Here is a 13,945-nt window from a genome sequence, read left to right on the forward strand (position 1 = left end):
TATATAAAAATGTATTTAAAAACAAAAGAGATTCCAGTATAAAAGATGCTCTTGAATGGGAAATTGACAATAATGTCCTCACCTTAAAGTGATAAAAAATTGCCACGTCAATGTCCAAGGACCATACAGATGGGATTGCAAAGGGACAATAATAGCCAACAGGCCTGACCACTGACAAGCCTAATAAAGTATACTGCGTCCCTATACCTAAAATAACTTAGAGATCACCAGATTAAACAGCAGACAGTGGTGAGCCTATGAGACTACAAAATACAATAATACCTATGGATCTAAAAAATATGTGTATGTTGACAGTGAAGTTAAGGATATAAAAATAATATATCTGGTGTTATGGTAATAATTATAAAAAACAAAACCAGAAAAGGAAAAAAGTGATCATACACAAACCTCAGGTTATTCTTTGAAAACAAAGTGACCAACCCCAACTGCTCCAAATAGTGTAAAAAATCAAACTAAAAATTAGTCATAGAGAGATTGCTGTATTGAGGGAATAATATATACTGACCCCAAAATATACTACCCTGTGTCCTGATATCAGACAACAGTACAAAAAGACTGGGTCTGAAATTCAGTGTGGATCGATACCAAATTTCTAAATTGAAAAAGACTTGTATAATTAATTAAAATACCAAAAAATTGTTGAAAATTTGGTTTTAATGACCTAAGTAGTCTAGTATATAAAAAACAATGAGTTGGGAAGTATCCCTGAGAAAGAGATTAATGCTGGCACATAGTTATCACATATGCCATAGAAATGTAGACATTGAAATATTAGAACTGTGGAATATCAGGAAATATATATGATATTGGAACACCAGTACTTATATATATGTGTGCCCCAGAAGGCCAAAAAATTACTTATATCCCAATAGGCACATAAGAAGCCAAACTACTGATATTAGCAGGCCCTAACTGAGCCCCAGTAGATCAGAAACAACCGGTGAAGCCTATATCTAACAGTTAGAAATGGCAAAAATACTTATAAACCACACTAGACTTAGAATTGCAAATATAGTTATAAAACATAAGCCTTGTAATATCAAGGCTTACTTATGTTTGATTGTGTTGCATATTGGATGGGATAGTAAAAGATGATAATTGCGTACAGCTTAATAGAATAAAGGAAGCAGTAGAAATAAAAAATCAAAAGATATGTAAAAACAACAAATCTGTAGTTAGAAATTTAACCCAAACTGATGACAAATACAACTGCTCATACATTTAAGGTTAATGATGTTCATTAAGCCATAAATATAAAGTCCAAACGTAATAAAAGTGTAAGCCAAACAAGTATGCATATGACACAGTCATATATGCCTGAAAAGATGTCCCAATATCATTCCACAATTGCCCATTGTTGGTTTCCTGAATAAGAAGCTTCCAACTTCACTTCACATAATAAATCCATGTTAGGACAAACCAGTCCTTATAGCGACCATACCGTCATGTGTGCTATAATCTAACAGTTATAGAAAGGTGAAAAATTTTTTTAATACAACAATTACCAGTATTTTAAAACTGAAAAAATATAATAATTCCAAGGGTGAGACACTATAAATGCAGTAGAATGTCTCGCTAACTCGCCAACTAGTCAGCTACACCACGAGTACTTGTATAAACGTCCCTTGTATGCTGTTGAAAAAAATATATCCATTTTGCCACAAAAAATGTACTGGAACTAGAAAATCCTCATAGCGACCATGATATTATGTGTGCTGTAGTCCAACAGTTATATGAAAAAAGGATTCCACAACAAAAAGTCACAGTACCTTGGGGCCAACACTTTATCAAGGCAGAACCTGTTATCTTATAAATCACGGAATCAGGATGAGGCACAGCCAATCAGGTTTGTAACAACATATGCCAGGAATACAGATTCATTAATTAACAGTATTCATAGACATTGGAACATTTTACAGTGTGATCCAGAACTAGCGAATCTAATACTGCAGAGATGCCTATTCTCATTTCGTAAAGGCAAAAATTTGGCATCATGTTTCAACCATTACAAACATGTACATGACACAGCACACACTATGCCTTCACAAACCACTTTGACTGGGGAACCCTTAGTTGGCAGCTTTCCCTGTGGCCATTGCAGTAATTGTGACAAAATCATGAAATCCAAACAATTTACCAGTAGGAACTGCTCTAGAGTATATGACATACAATTTTTTGCTAACTGCAGTAGTGATTGGCTAGTCTATTTGGCCACATGTAGTTGTGGATCCTTTTATGTTGGTCAAACCTCCCACCCTCTCAGGCTAAGAATTTCTGAACACGTAAGTAATATTAAAAATAAAAAAGTTCACAATGCTTTGTACAAACACAGTCTCACACATAAAACTGCTAAATTTACTTTTATAGTTATTGACATTGTCAAGGGGAATAGAAGTAATAAAACTGGATGGCATTCTATTCTAGACTCAAAAGAAAAGAAATGGATTGTTAAACTAGGTGGTTTGTTCCCACCTGGTCTTAATGAGCAATTTTAAGATGAGCCAATGGCATGACAGCTTCATGTATATATCTGTAGCATTTGATTGTTTTGATTCACACTGAAGAAGGCTGTGTGTTATTGCCAGCCAAAACCGGTCTGTTCTTTTTTCTATGTTACTCATTTAACATAAAGCATCTTTGGATCACAGTTTGCTGGCTCTTTTTGTTTTTTTGGATCTATCCATACAGGGCATGTGTATAAGACATGGTATGTCCTTTGTGGGTTACATTTGCTGGTTCTACAGTTGTTGCAGGCGTCCAGTGGGGAACATAATGAAGGAGCACTGTATGCAATGGTTTGCCTATTGTAGGGATGGGACAGGGTGCCATATCCTCTGTAGTCCACTGCAATCACACCATGGTTACTATCTGTGGGCAATATGCCGGGAACTACCAACATAGTGGTTGTGGCCTAGCCGAGTGTGTTTGTGTATGAGACATGGGTGGAGAGTGTTCTCTGAGTAATACAAGGGTTGCCTATATTGTTTGCCAAGCCATGATGTCACATATATGGGTATGGATTGTCTACCCCAGGCTCTCTGCTGTTTGACATCTGTTATCCTTGTAAGGTGGACATTGTGACATATAATAGGCCCACCATATAAGAAATTTGCAAAACCCACTTCACAATGAGTCCTGTTGTTACACACTCACAGCTACCTCCACACAGGATACTATGACAAACACACACACACACACACACACCAAGTCTCACAGTTACCATGTCTGGGATTAGAACTCACACTTAACTAGTACATCACACTACAGCACTGCACAGTTATAGTGCATGCCACAGAGATTACTGGGCTACTCTTTCCCCAAATGTATATTTCAAAGTGAATGACATCAGCAGGCTTGTCAAAGTAGGGGAATGGAAGTTGTAGTGACTGTGAATGGCCTCAAAAGCATTGATCCCTTCACAGACAAACACATATACAAACGTTTACACTTGCCATGTCTGTGATTAGAACTCCTACCTAAATAATACATCACACAACAGTATTACACGATTACAGCATGCGCCACAGAGCTTACTAGGCTATTGTTTCCCAAAGGTGTATTTCAAAGTGTATGACATCAGCAGGCTAAGTAGGGCAGTGGAAGTTGTCGTGACAGCGAATGGCCTCAAAAGCATTGATACCTACACAGACAGACAAACACATAAACGTTTATACTTGCCATGTCTGGGATTAGAACTCCTACCTAACTAGCACATCACACTACAGTATTACACAGTTACAGCATGCACCACAAAGCTTACTGGTCTAGTCATTCCCCAAAGGTGTATTTCAAAGTGAATGACATCAGCAACCTTGCCAAGGGTGGGCAATGGAAAGTGTAGGTCATAGGTTCATAGGTTCATAGGTTGGTACTAGGCTATTGGCCCTAGGGCCTATACATGCCTAGACATGACAATTCCCTGGCTATGTCTTCCCACATTATTTACTTCTCTGGACTCCTGTCTAGCAGGGCAGTTGACATGATCCCCTGGGTCAGTTTCCTATCTCCCATCCAATTGTCCAGGTACCTTTTGAAGAGGGTCAAAGAGGCACTCTGCTTGACATGTATGGGCAGTCTATTCCAGAGTCTGGGGAGTCTCTGGGTCAGGAACACATCCTTTCAGCATGTATTGTTCATTGTGATGACAAGATTTGGATCCCTGGCACATGTGGCTGTGAGGGTTTGAAATACTTTAAGTGTAGCATGTCCAACAGCTGTGGGTTTGACATGGCATGGTATGTTAAGCAGAAATCACCTCTGAGAACACATTATGTGACAGAGTATAGCTGGATGATGTTCAGACGGTCAGCATAGGGCATCTGGTTTAGGCCTGTGATTCTTTTAGTGAGGTATGTCTGCAGCCTTTCTAGGTGTTGCAGATGTCTTGTGAGGTACATATGTACTGGGACATTGTAGTCTGTACTGAGTCTACAGAGGGATGACTACAGTGGGACAATGGTCTCCTTTTTCCTGGATGTAAAGCCCTTAGTGGTGAGATGTGCAACATAGGTGGATTTCCTGACTGTTGTGATGATGTGGTTATTAAAGATGAGACCACTGTCCACCTGTGTCGCTAAGTCTCTTATCACACTTTAGGTGTTTGGTGTACTGCCACCTATGTGGTGCTTCACAGGTACATGTCCCTTCCCAAAGGGAATAACGATAAATTTCTTGGCATTGATCTTGAGGCCATGGCTCAGGCACCAAGCATGTCTTTCTGCAAGGGCCTTCTGTAGAATATCCACATCATGTGGGATTCAATATTGGCTCCCAGTGTGTAGTCATCTGCGACCTTTGTTTGCCAGAGTCCCTTACTGTTGGGCTGTACTTCAGAGCAGTAGATGACAAACAAGAGTGGTGCCAGAACTAAACCCTAAGGTACTCCAACTGTCACTTGTCTGGAGCTGGGGTTGGTGTCACTTACATTTACTGTGTGGGTTCCATCAGTATAGCAGTTGACAGCCCATTGGGTGACATAGGGATTAATGGCCAGCTTGATACATTTATCTATGATTCAAGATGGGGGATGGCGTCGAAGGCTTTGGCAAGGTCTGGATAGGCTCTGTGAACCACCTTACCCTCATCCACAGCTCTGGAGATGGATTCACAGTTGTTAATCAGGTTGAGGTGACATGACTGAGCCTTCACAAACCCAATGTGGTTGGGGTCCAGTGTTTGCAGGTTGCTAATGTCTTTGTTTTAATTTCCATGATAACACATTCCATGGCCTTGCAGATCATGCACGTCATACTGCTGGGGCTGTAGTTCACAGGATCCAAGGTGTATCCCCCCCCTTGTGAACTGGGCTAACTGTAGCTGTGTGCCACACAGTGGGCACGAAGCCTGAGGTGTGGCTATGATTAGACATGGCACGTAGGTGAGGAGCCAGTTCATTTTGTAGCTCATGTAGTACATAGCCTGAGATGTTGACTGGTCCCATAGCTTCTGTTGTCTTAGCTCTGGAGAGTGTGTTTTTTACCTAAGTAGCCATTATTACTGGAATCTGGAAATCTTTCAGTGTTTAAATGGGCCCTTCCAGGGGTGGGTGGGGGGTGCAGTTGGCACTGAATCGATCTGCCAGGATATTGGCAATATCCTTGGGAGCAGTATATTTAATACAATCCTGTTGTAGCTCAGAGCAGATCTGAGCATTGCCATTTAGATGCCTGACATAGCTATGGAACAGCTTGCAGTTGTCTTTGGCATCTTTGGCAATATTATGCTCATAACTAGCTTTGGTGGATGTTATGAGGGATCTCAGCTTCTTACTGTGGCTGGTAAGGTAGTATTTTACATCCTGTAAATTCCCCCATTTCTACAACAGTTTCCTCCTTTTGTTGTACAGCACGTTTATGGCAGGGGGCCACCACATTGGCTTCCTTTTCTTGGTGGGAAGCATCTTGATTATATATTGGATGGCATGATTCAGGCACGAGGGATGTGCTCGTATAGTGCCTTCATGTAGGATTTAGCAGTCGTCCTTTCAGTTCCCATCTGCATGGCTGTCATGACATTAGTCACATCTGACATGTGTAGCATGACGTTGGCTTTGGAGATGTGTGTTACATAGGTTTCCTTACTGTGGTGTGGGGGAGGGATGTTGATGCTAGGGGTGATTAGCTCATGGGCAGACCTGGTTACCAATGGGATGATCATAGGTGTGGAGCATTGATTTCCCATGTTGGTAATGACCAGGTCTAGGATATTTGAGCCCCTGGTGGGACTATGGGTTTCTTGATCCAGGGCATTGGGAATTATGACTTCCAAGAACCGTTGGGCACACGTGTTGGTACACAAGTATTTTTCCCAGTTATTGGCAGGATAGTGTAAGTCACCCAGTATTAGGGTGTTTGGTTGTATCATAATATTTCCCAGTATGTTTCAAAAGCTGTTCTGGGAATTATATGGCATGGTGGGGGATCAGTAGCAAGCTGTACAATTTGGATTGCAGTCTTAATTAGTGTTAGTTGCACCGGGGGTATTTCAGACATATTCTGTTGGGCAAGTAGCCTGGTGGTGTGGTTATCCTTGGTGAATATGGACACTCCACCACCTTTATTGTTTTGGTCCTGGTTTGGTGGCCAACAGGTGTGGTGAGAGCTGTACTTGGTATTGCAGGGGTGCTCTCTGGAGCCTTGGATCAGGTCTCTATTACTGCACAGATATGGATGTTCTCCATTTTTAGGTGTGCCTAGTGACTGTGAATGGCCACAAAAACATTAAGCCCCACACACACACACAACCAAACACAGAGTTTCACAGTTGCCACATCTGAGAACAGAACTCCTACCTAACTAGTATATCACACTACAGCATTACGCAGTTATAGCTCACACCATGGAGCTTACTGGGTGAGTTCTTCTCCAAAGGTGTATTTCAAAGTGAATGACATCAGCAACCCTGCTAAAGTAGGGTATTTGAAATTGTAATGAGTAGGAATGGCCTCCAAAAGCATCGATCCCTACACAGATAAACACAAAGTTGCCATGTCTGGGATTAGAACTCCTACTTACCTAGCACATCACACTACAGCATGATACAATTATTGGACGTGCCACAGAGATTACTGGGCAGCTCCTTCCCAAAAGGTGTATTTCAAAGTGAATGACATCAGAAGCCCTGCCAAAGTAGGGCATTTGAAATTGTAGTGAGTGTGAATGGCCTCAAAAGCATTGATCCTGACACAGACAAACTTGCCATGTCTGGGACTAGAACCCCTACTTCACTAATTCATCACACTACAGTATTACGCAGTTATAGGACACATCACAGAGATTATCAGGCTACTCCTTCCCCAAAGGTGTATTTCAAGGTGAAGACATTAGCAGGCTTGCCATAGTAGGGCAATGGGGAGTGCAGTGTGTGTGCATGGGCCATAACCCATTCATCTAGAAGCAGACACACAGTACTCAGGCACACACAGGTTTATATTCCACACGTACATGTATACAATTGCTAGATGACTACTGACTTGTACAGTCATGTTACACAGTTAGCACAAGCACCACAGACACTATAGTGCTGAGGGATACCAGAGGCAAATGTCTAAAGTGATTAACATTTGCACATTATGTGGTTTTAGCCAATTGGATGTGTGCTGGGTGGGACAGGCCTCATAATGGGAGGCTCTTTGTCACTGTCTGTTACTCTTTTCCACACATCTATGCATGTGTAATTTTGGCCTATTATAATGTGTTGTCCTTGGAGATATGTGTATATTCCTATCCAATGTGTGTGCAAAGCATGACTGGTGTGTACTGAGGAGTGTGTGCACAAACATCTGTACATGTCAGATATGTATAGTCCACTGTTGTTGCTAGACATGGGCTTCATGTGTGTGAGCATGCCCAGTATGACCTTTCAGTATTTTTGTTTTCAGACATGGCCTTCATTTCTCTAAGTGTGGGAGTATGCCCAGTATGACATTCTGTATTGAATGTGTGAATCCATTCCAGGTAGGTTGTACTCCAATGCAGGCTTTTGTGTTCTACATCTACCACTAGCAACCTGTTTCTGCAAGATATCTGTAGATCAGTTGACAATATAGGGTCAAAATGGGCAAATGATAGTGGGTTACTGTAGGTAATTGTGTCTGTGCTGCTTCTGCTACATTGTCTTGGTGTTAGCAGTGATATTCAGACATATGTACTGTTTTACACTGTGATGTTTTATGTCATCAAGTACTGTCAGGTATACATATTTGCAGTGATGTCCTGGGGAACACAGGGTGAATGCAGCTGTGTCCTGTATTGTGGTCTTTAGTCTACATATTCTTGCACAATCATGCCATTTTGGATGGGGAAGCTGCAGACACTTGCTGCTGGGTCTGTGTAAATGGTTCAGCACCTTGGTACAGTGGTGGCTGAGGATCCCATGCTTGTACATCCATCGACGTGACATTATGGCCATATCCTGCTGTGGCCATACCTCACAGCTGTACAGATTCACACAGGTTACCCAGAGGCAGGGGTCATAATTCTTGACATTACCCCTTCACATTGTGCTTTATGAGCAGGTTTGTAGCCACCCATTCTTGTGTTTGCAGGCAGGGATAGTATGTGCACACGGCTGAGTTTCAGACTTCACACACTCCATGCCACCCATGCTCCTAGCCCTCCCCATTATTCTATCCTCTTCCAAACAGTATGCAAACATTATCTGATAAGTTCCCTATAGTTATCACCTCATCCCAGCAGTAATTCAGTGTTGGTCCACAGATCATGCAGTAGGACATGGTGGATATGTTACTGGGATTTGTCCACATGGCCTTGCATTTGGGTTCTGTGGACTGTGTTATGTTGTTATTTGGGAGTCCATGACATAACATACATTGGCAGTATGGGTGAGACACAGGTCTTTGGGAGAGGACTGTAGGCCATTTGGTAGTGATGCAGGCCAACTGTAGCAGGCCGTTCCATTGGGTCACTCCTACAGTCCCAGACTGCAATACACTATATTCCCCTGGGGTGACAGGGTAGGTGTGCAAGGTGTTCATGCCAATACTTTCTGTCATTATTGATCCAGTGGTGTGGATGCTGGCAGGGTGCTACTTACAGCTAGGGACACACCTGCATGGGACACCTGTTCTGCATGCTGCATTCTTTGGCTATTGCCATCCAGAAGTGGGGGTCATATTGTACTAATTCCCAACAGCAGGGATAAGACTGGAGAGGTACTTGTTGATGATGGTGGGGTGAGCTGGGTGCATGTGTGCTATGGACAGTACTTGCATCTGACTCACAGATATGCATGGGGCATTCCACTTATTCTGGCTTGTGCAGGGACATCAGCTGTTTCTCAATACTTCATACCTGTGACCTTTGTGGTCTGCCAGTGTTTGGCCAGACAACATTGGTATTCCCTACTACAAGCCCAACTAATGTGCTTCTAACCTGTATGTACAATTCCAAAGGTGTGTCCATTTGACAGTAACATATTATATACTGTCTGTCTGGGGTACTTCCCCCTGTGTACTGTTTGTATGTCTGGGCCCACATTCATGCCATGTACATCTTTCAGATGGTGACACATATTACTTCCAAACATTTACTATGGCTTACAGCTGGAATGTGTTTTGCTGGAATGCATTGGTTTTGGCACTGCAGTTGTGAGAACTTGGCCCTGTCATTGACAGTACTGGCCAATGGCCAACAGGACAAACCTCAGCATGCCTACATACTGACCACTCTCACACAATATACAACACGCATCAACCTAACACATGCAGCCCTGCATATTGTATGCATGCTACAATCTATCCTGCTACTTTGGCCAGCTCAGATAATCTGAGCTCCACTGTTATTATACCTACATATACATGTTAACTATATTTCTACATAGGATTGGAGGGGCACATCTGACACTTGTACACATTTGCTATGATGGTACTTGCATTTCAGGTACTCCATTTCATTCTGCATTCTGACCTATCATGCTGACTAGAGGCATATCAGTGTATATAGGTTTGATTGACCTATATTTCAGTTTCAGACTTCTTACCCTTCAGAACTAACGTCCCACTGCCTGACCTGCTGTAGTCTGTCTGTGTAAGTCTGGAGGGGGATGTTCTCCATAGCTATCAATCAGAGGCCTTAGCAGAGCCTTTGTTTGTATTTGTCTACACCTGTCCTGCTGGCTGAAACTGTTATTGGGTATGTGAGCCTCCCTGACTGGCATGTGTATGTCCTATGGACACACATGTGACCCACCATATTTTCTGCAGTGTGTTTTCTCGCCTTGTCTAGTACTGGCTTCTGTGGTGACACCAGTATTTGTTACAGATGTCATGCTGCCATTATAGGTGTCTACTATCTGCTGGCATCCCATTCAGCCATCCGATTCCCTTACATACTCACATCCATACCATAGATTCAAGTAACAAAACATACTACTGCATTCGGGAATTGATAGGGAGAGTGACTTACCTTGTGACTATGCCAGTATTGAGGATGGTGCTGAAGAGCTGACTATGTTGGATGCACATAATACACTCCCTGTACATGGTTAAGCACAGGTAGTGTCATGTTTGGTATCCATTTTACTGTATGTGCGAGTCAGAAACAGGTGTCATTCCCTGGTTCCTACCATGTCAGTGTATGTGCTATGCATTGCCTCTTTGCCATGGCCTGGGCATACTGGGCATGCCTTCTTCTGCCTACTGGGGCAGGCTCAGGTTGTTCCTCCTCCGAGTCACTCTGTGCCTGTGTAGGCCTTGGCAATGGTGAGGGACTCTGTGGTCCTGGCCCGTGCTGTTCCTGCTGCAGCTGTTTCCACAGGATCATATTGTGTAGCATGGCACATACAATGACAATTTGAGTACATGTACCTGGTGAGTACTGCAAGACTCCACAGGATATGTCCAGGCACTGTAACCATGACTTGAGCATCCAAAACACATGCTCCATTATAATTCTGGTCTGTGTGTGTGCCTCATTATGGCGTTCTTTGTGTGTGTGTGTGTGTGTGTGTGTGTGTGTGTGTGTGTGTGTGTGTGTGTGTGTGTGTGTGTGTGCATTTCTGATGGGTGTCATCAGCCATGGCTCCAGTGCATAACCAGCATCCCCCACTAGGTGACCATAAGGGATGTCCCCATTGGAAAATCTCTGGTACAGCTGCATCAGATGCCAGATGTGGGAATTGTGATAGCTTACAGGGCAGCCAGCACACACATTCATTATAATGCCCTAGACATCACACATGACCTGGCAGTTGATGGAGGGGAATCCCTTGCAGTTGATGTAGACCCTACCCCACTCACTGGGTGGTACTTTTATGTGTATGTGCATGCAGTCTATAGCACCCACTACCTTAGGGTATTCTGCTATTTGGTGGAAGAGATGCATAATGCTGGTCAACTCTTCATGGCTGTTGTTGAAATAAATGTGCTCACCAGCATGTGCTGACATAGCATCCAGGAACTGGTGGAGTACCCTGGATGCTAATGCCTGTGAGATCCCCATGATATTCCTAGTTGGCCTTTGGAAGGTACCTGTGACTAGTATTCTTAGGCCTACACATACCTTCGTATCTACTGGGATGGGTTCCCCTCTGTTGGCTCTGTGTGTGAGGTGTGGCTGGCACAGCTCAACAATTTGCTGTAGAATGTCCCTGTCTACCCTATAGTGCTCCACTATCTCCAGCTCATGTAGCCCCTGGTAGGTTACCCTGGGTCTGTACACTCTTCTTCTTCTACTCACTGTGAGATGGTCATCAGCATTCTCACCCTCACCACCCTCAGCCTCTTCCAAATGCTGATTTATGATAGCTGCTGCAGCCCCTATCATTTTGTTGCTTTTGTTTGGAAAAATTTCCCTGCTTGTGTACACTGGTGGTGTAGAGTTTGTGGAAAAAAACAGAGGGAAAGGTGTTTGCATTGTTTATAGTAGTGTTCTAGGCTGGGCTGGTCTGCTGTCTGTGTAATTGGCTGATTCTGATACATTTCACCTGCCAGCTATGCTAGTTCTCCTTGATTACCTTCTTACTGCTGTTTTCCCTTCCCATTGCCTTCCTGTTTAAGCCCAGGGGTGCACCGCACAAACACAGTGCTCAGATGTGTACAGATCTGCTATTTCCTGGTTTACTTTTTTCTTTTTCCTTTAAAACATGGGGTGCGGCATGCACACCCGTTTAGGCAATGTAAAGAGTTCTAGGCAGCTACAGACACACCCCCTTGCTTAGCTCTGCTAAACTATGGGCAAACCCGAGCCACAAGGCTCCAATAAGCTTACAGTATGCCTGACACACCCGTTTATGATGTCAACTAGCTCTAAGGCTTACACCATGGTCTTTCTACACCAACACGGTTGGGTGCAGGCTAGCCATGAGGGGGGATCTGGGATTCAGTATCTTTCCCCTCATTTGCATAGGATTGCCTGCTAATGCCTAGTTGCAAGTCTGACACGGGGCCTTCCCCCTTAGCAATCACTATTCACTGGCCATATCATTTTCTGCCTGCCATTGAGTATAATGGCAAAATTGTGATTTTGGATAGAATGCTTATTTCAAGTTTTTTTTTTTTTCAGCCCGATCTTGTTTGCGCATTGCTGCCCTACACTTAAACAGCTGAAATCGGCTAAAAAAATAAAAGTTATTTTTTTCATTTTTGCAACTGTTTTCCATGCCAGTGGCCATTGGCATGTTTTCCACATTATATACACCCTTTATTTGGAGCTGTCATGCCTCTGTTTTGTAGTTTGCAGAAATGTACTCTTTTATTAACCGAATACATTTCTGCCGACTACACTAGTCCTGCACGGCCGACTGCCAGCTTCCTGGATTGCAAATTCACCTCATTTGCATGGTTTTCACCTGCAAATAGGATAATTTGAATACAGGAGCTGTGTCCATGCAGGAATAGTGCAGGAGCGCTCGTGCACATCCCGGGAGCTTATTCCTGGATTGCACAGTGGCCATATTGCCTCCAGCAGCTCATGCACTATTCCTGCATGGCGTGCAGAACTTGTTGAATCCTGGGAACTATTTGAAAGCCAGAATAGAATTATTAAAACCTTAGATTTGCCAACTGTAACACCAATGGTCTCATTTATTTGGCTTTGTGTGGTAAATGTGAGGCATTTTTTATAGGCAAAACTGAAAAGAAACTAAAATCTAGAATGTACGAACACAGATATGATATAAAAAAGATGAATATAAATAATGCATTATATAAACACACATTAGACTCTATAGGAACAAAATTCCAATTTTTTGTGATTGAAATACTGCCTAGTGATCCTAGGGGTGGACCCTGGGAGACACGTTTTGAGTACAGAGAATTATACTGGCAGTTAGTGTTAGAAGCAAATAAGCACCCTGGTTTAAATGACATGGCATCATTGAAGCCAGTCTTAAAACTAAGAGCTGCAAAACTTTGAATTGTTTGTACTGTCTGAAAACTTTTGTCCAGTAGATGGCAGTGTTTTATTAAGATTTTCACACAGCAGGCTTTGAAGTATATATTCATGACTGCTTTCTTTTACATCAGTTTTTTAAAAAGGTTTTAAATGTTTTTAAATGTTCTTAGATATCATTGCACAGTTATTTTATATGTGGTCAAGGTTCTTTTTCACATTTTATTGTACTTTTACTGTATTTAATTGATTATTGTGATTTTAAGTTAGATATGATCTGCATGCACAGTTCTTTATGACATTTTTTATGTACCCTATTTTGTAATGTGTCTTTAAATGTGGAATAGTTGTTAGTTGATTCATTAAGGGCTGTATATAAAGGATTGTCTCAAGTTGGTATGCTCATCTGATGAAGTTACTGATGAAAACGCGGTGATCCAGTTAAGGCGTTCTTTTTGTTCGTGTGCTCATTAAAGTTGGTTTTGCTATCTGTTGAACCCTCCAGTGCCTTATTTCTTGGTTATTCATTTGTATTTAGGCACTTTTTCCATTTTGTATCATTAATTAGTTTGTTT

The sequence above is a fragment of the Protopterus annectens genome, chromosome 16.part0 (genome assembly GCF_019279795.1).
Source record: "Protopterus annectens isolate FY-2018-M chromosome 16.part0, PAN1.0, whole genome shotgun sequence".
In the NCBI taxonomy this organism is placed as follows: domain Eukaryota; kingdom Metazoa; phylum Chordata; order Ceratodontiformes; family Protopteridae; genus Protopterus; species Protopterus annectens.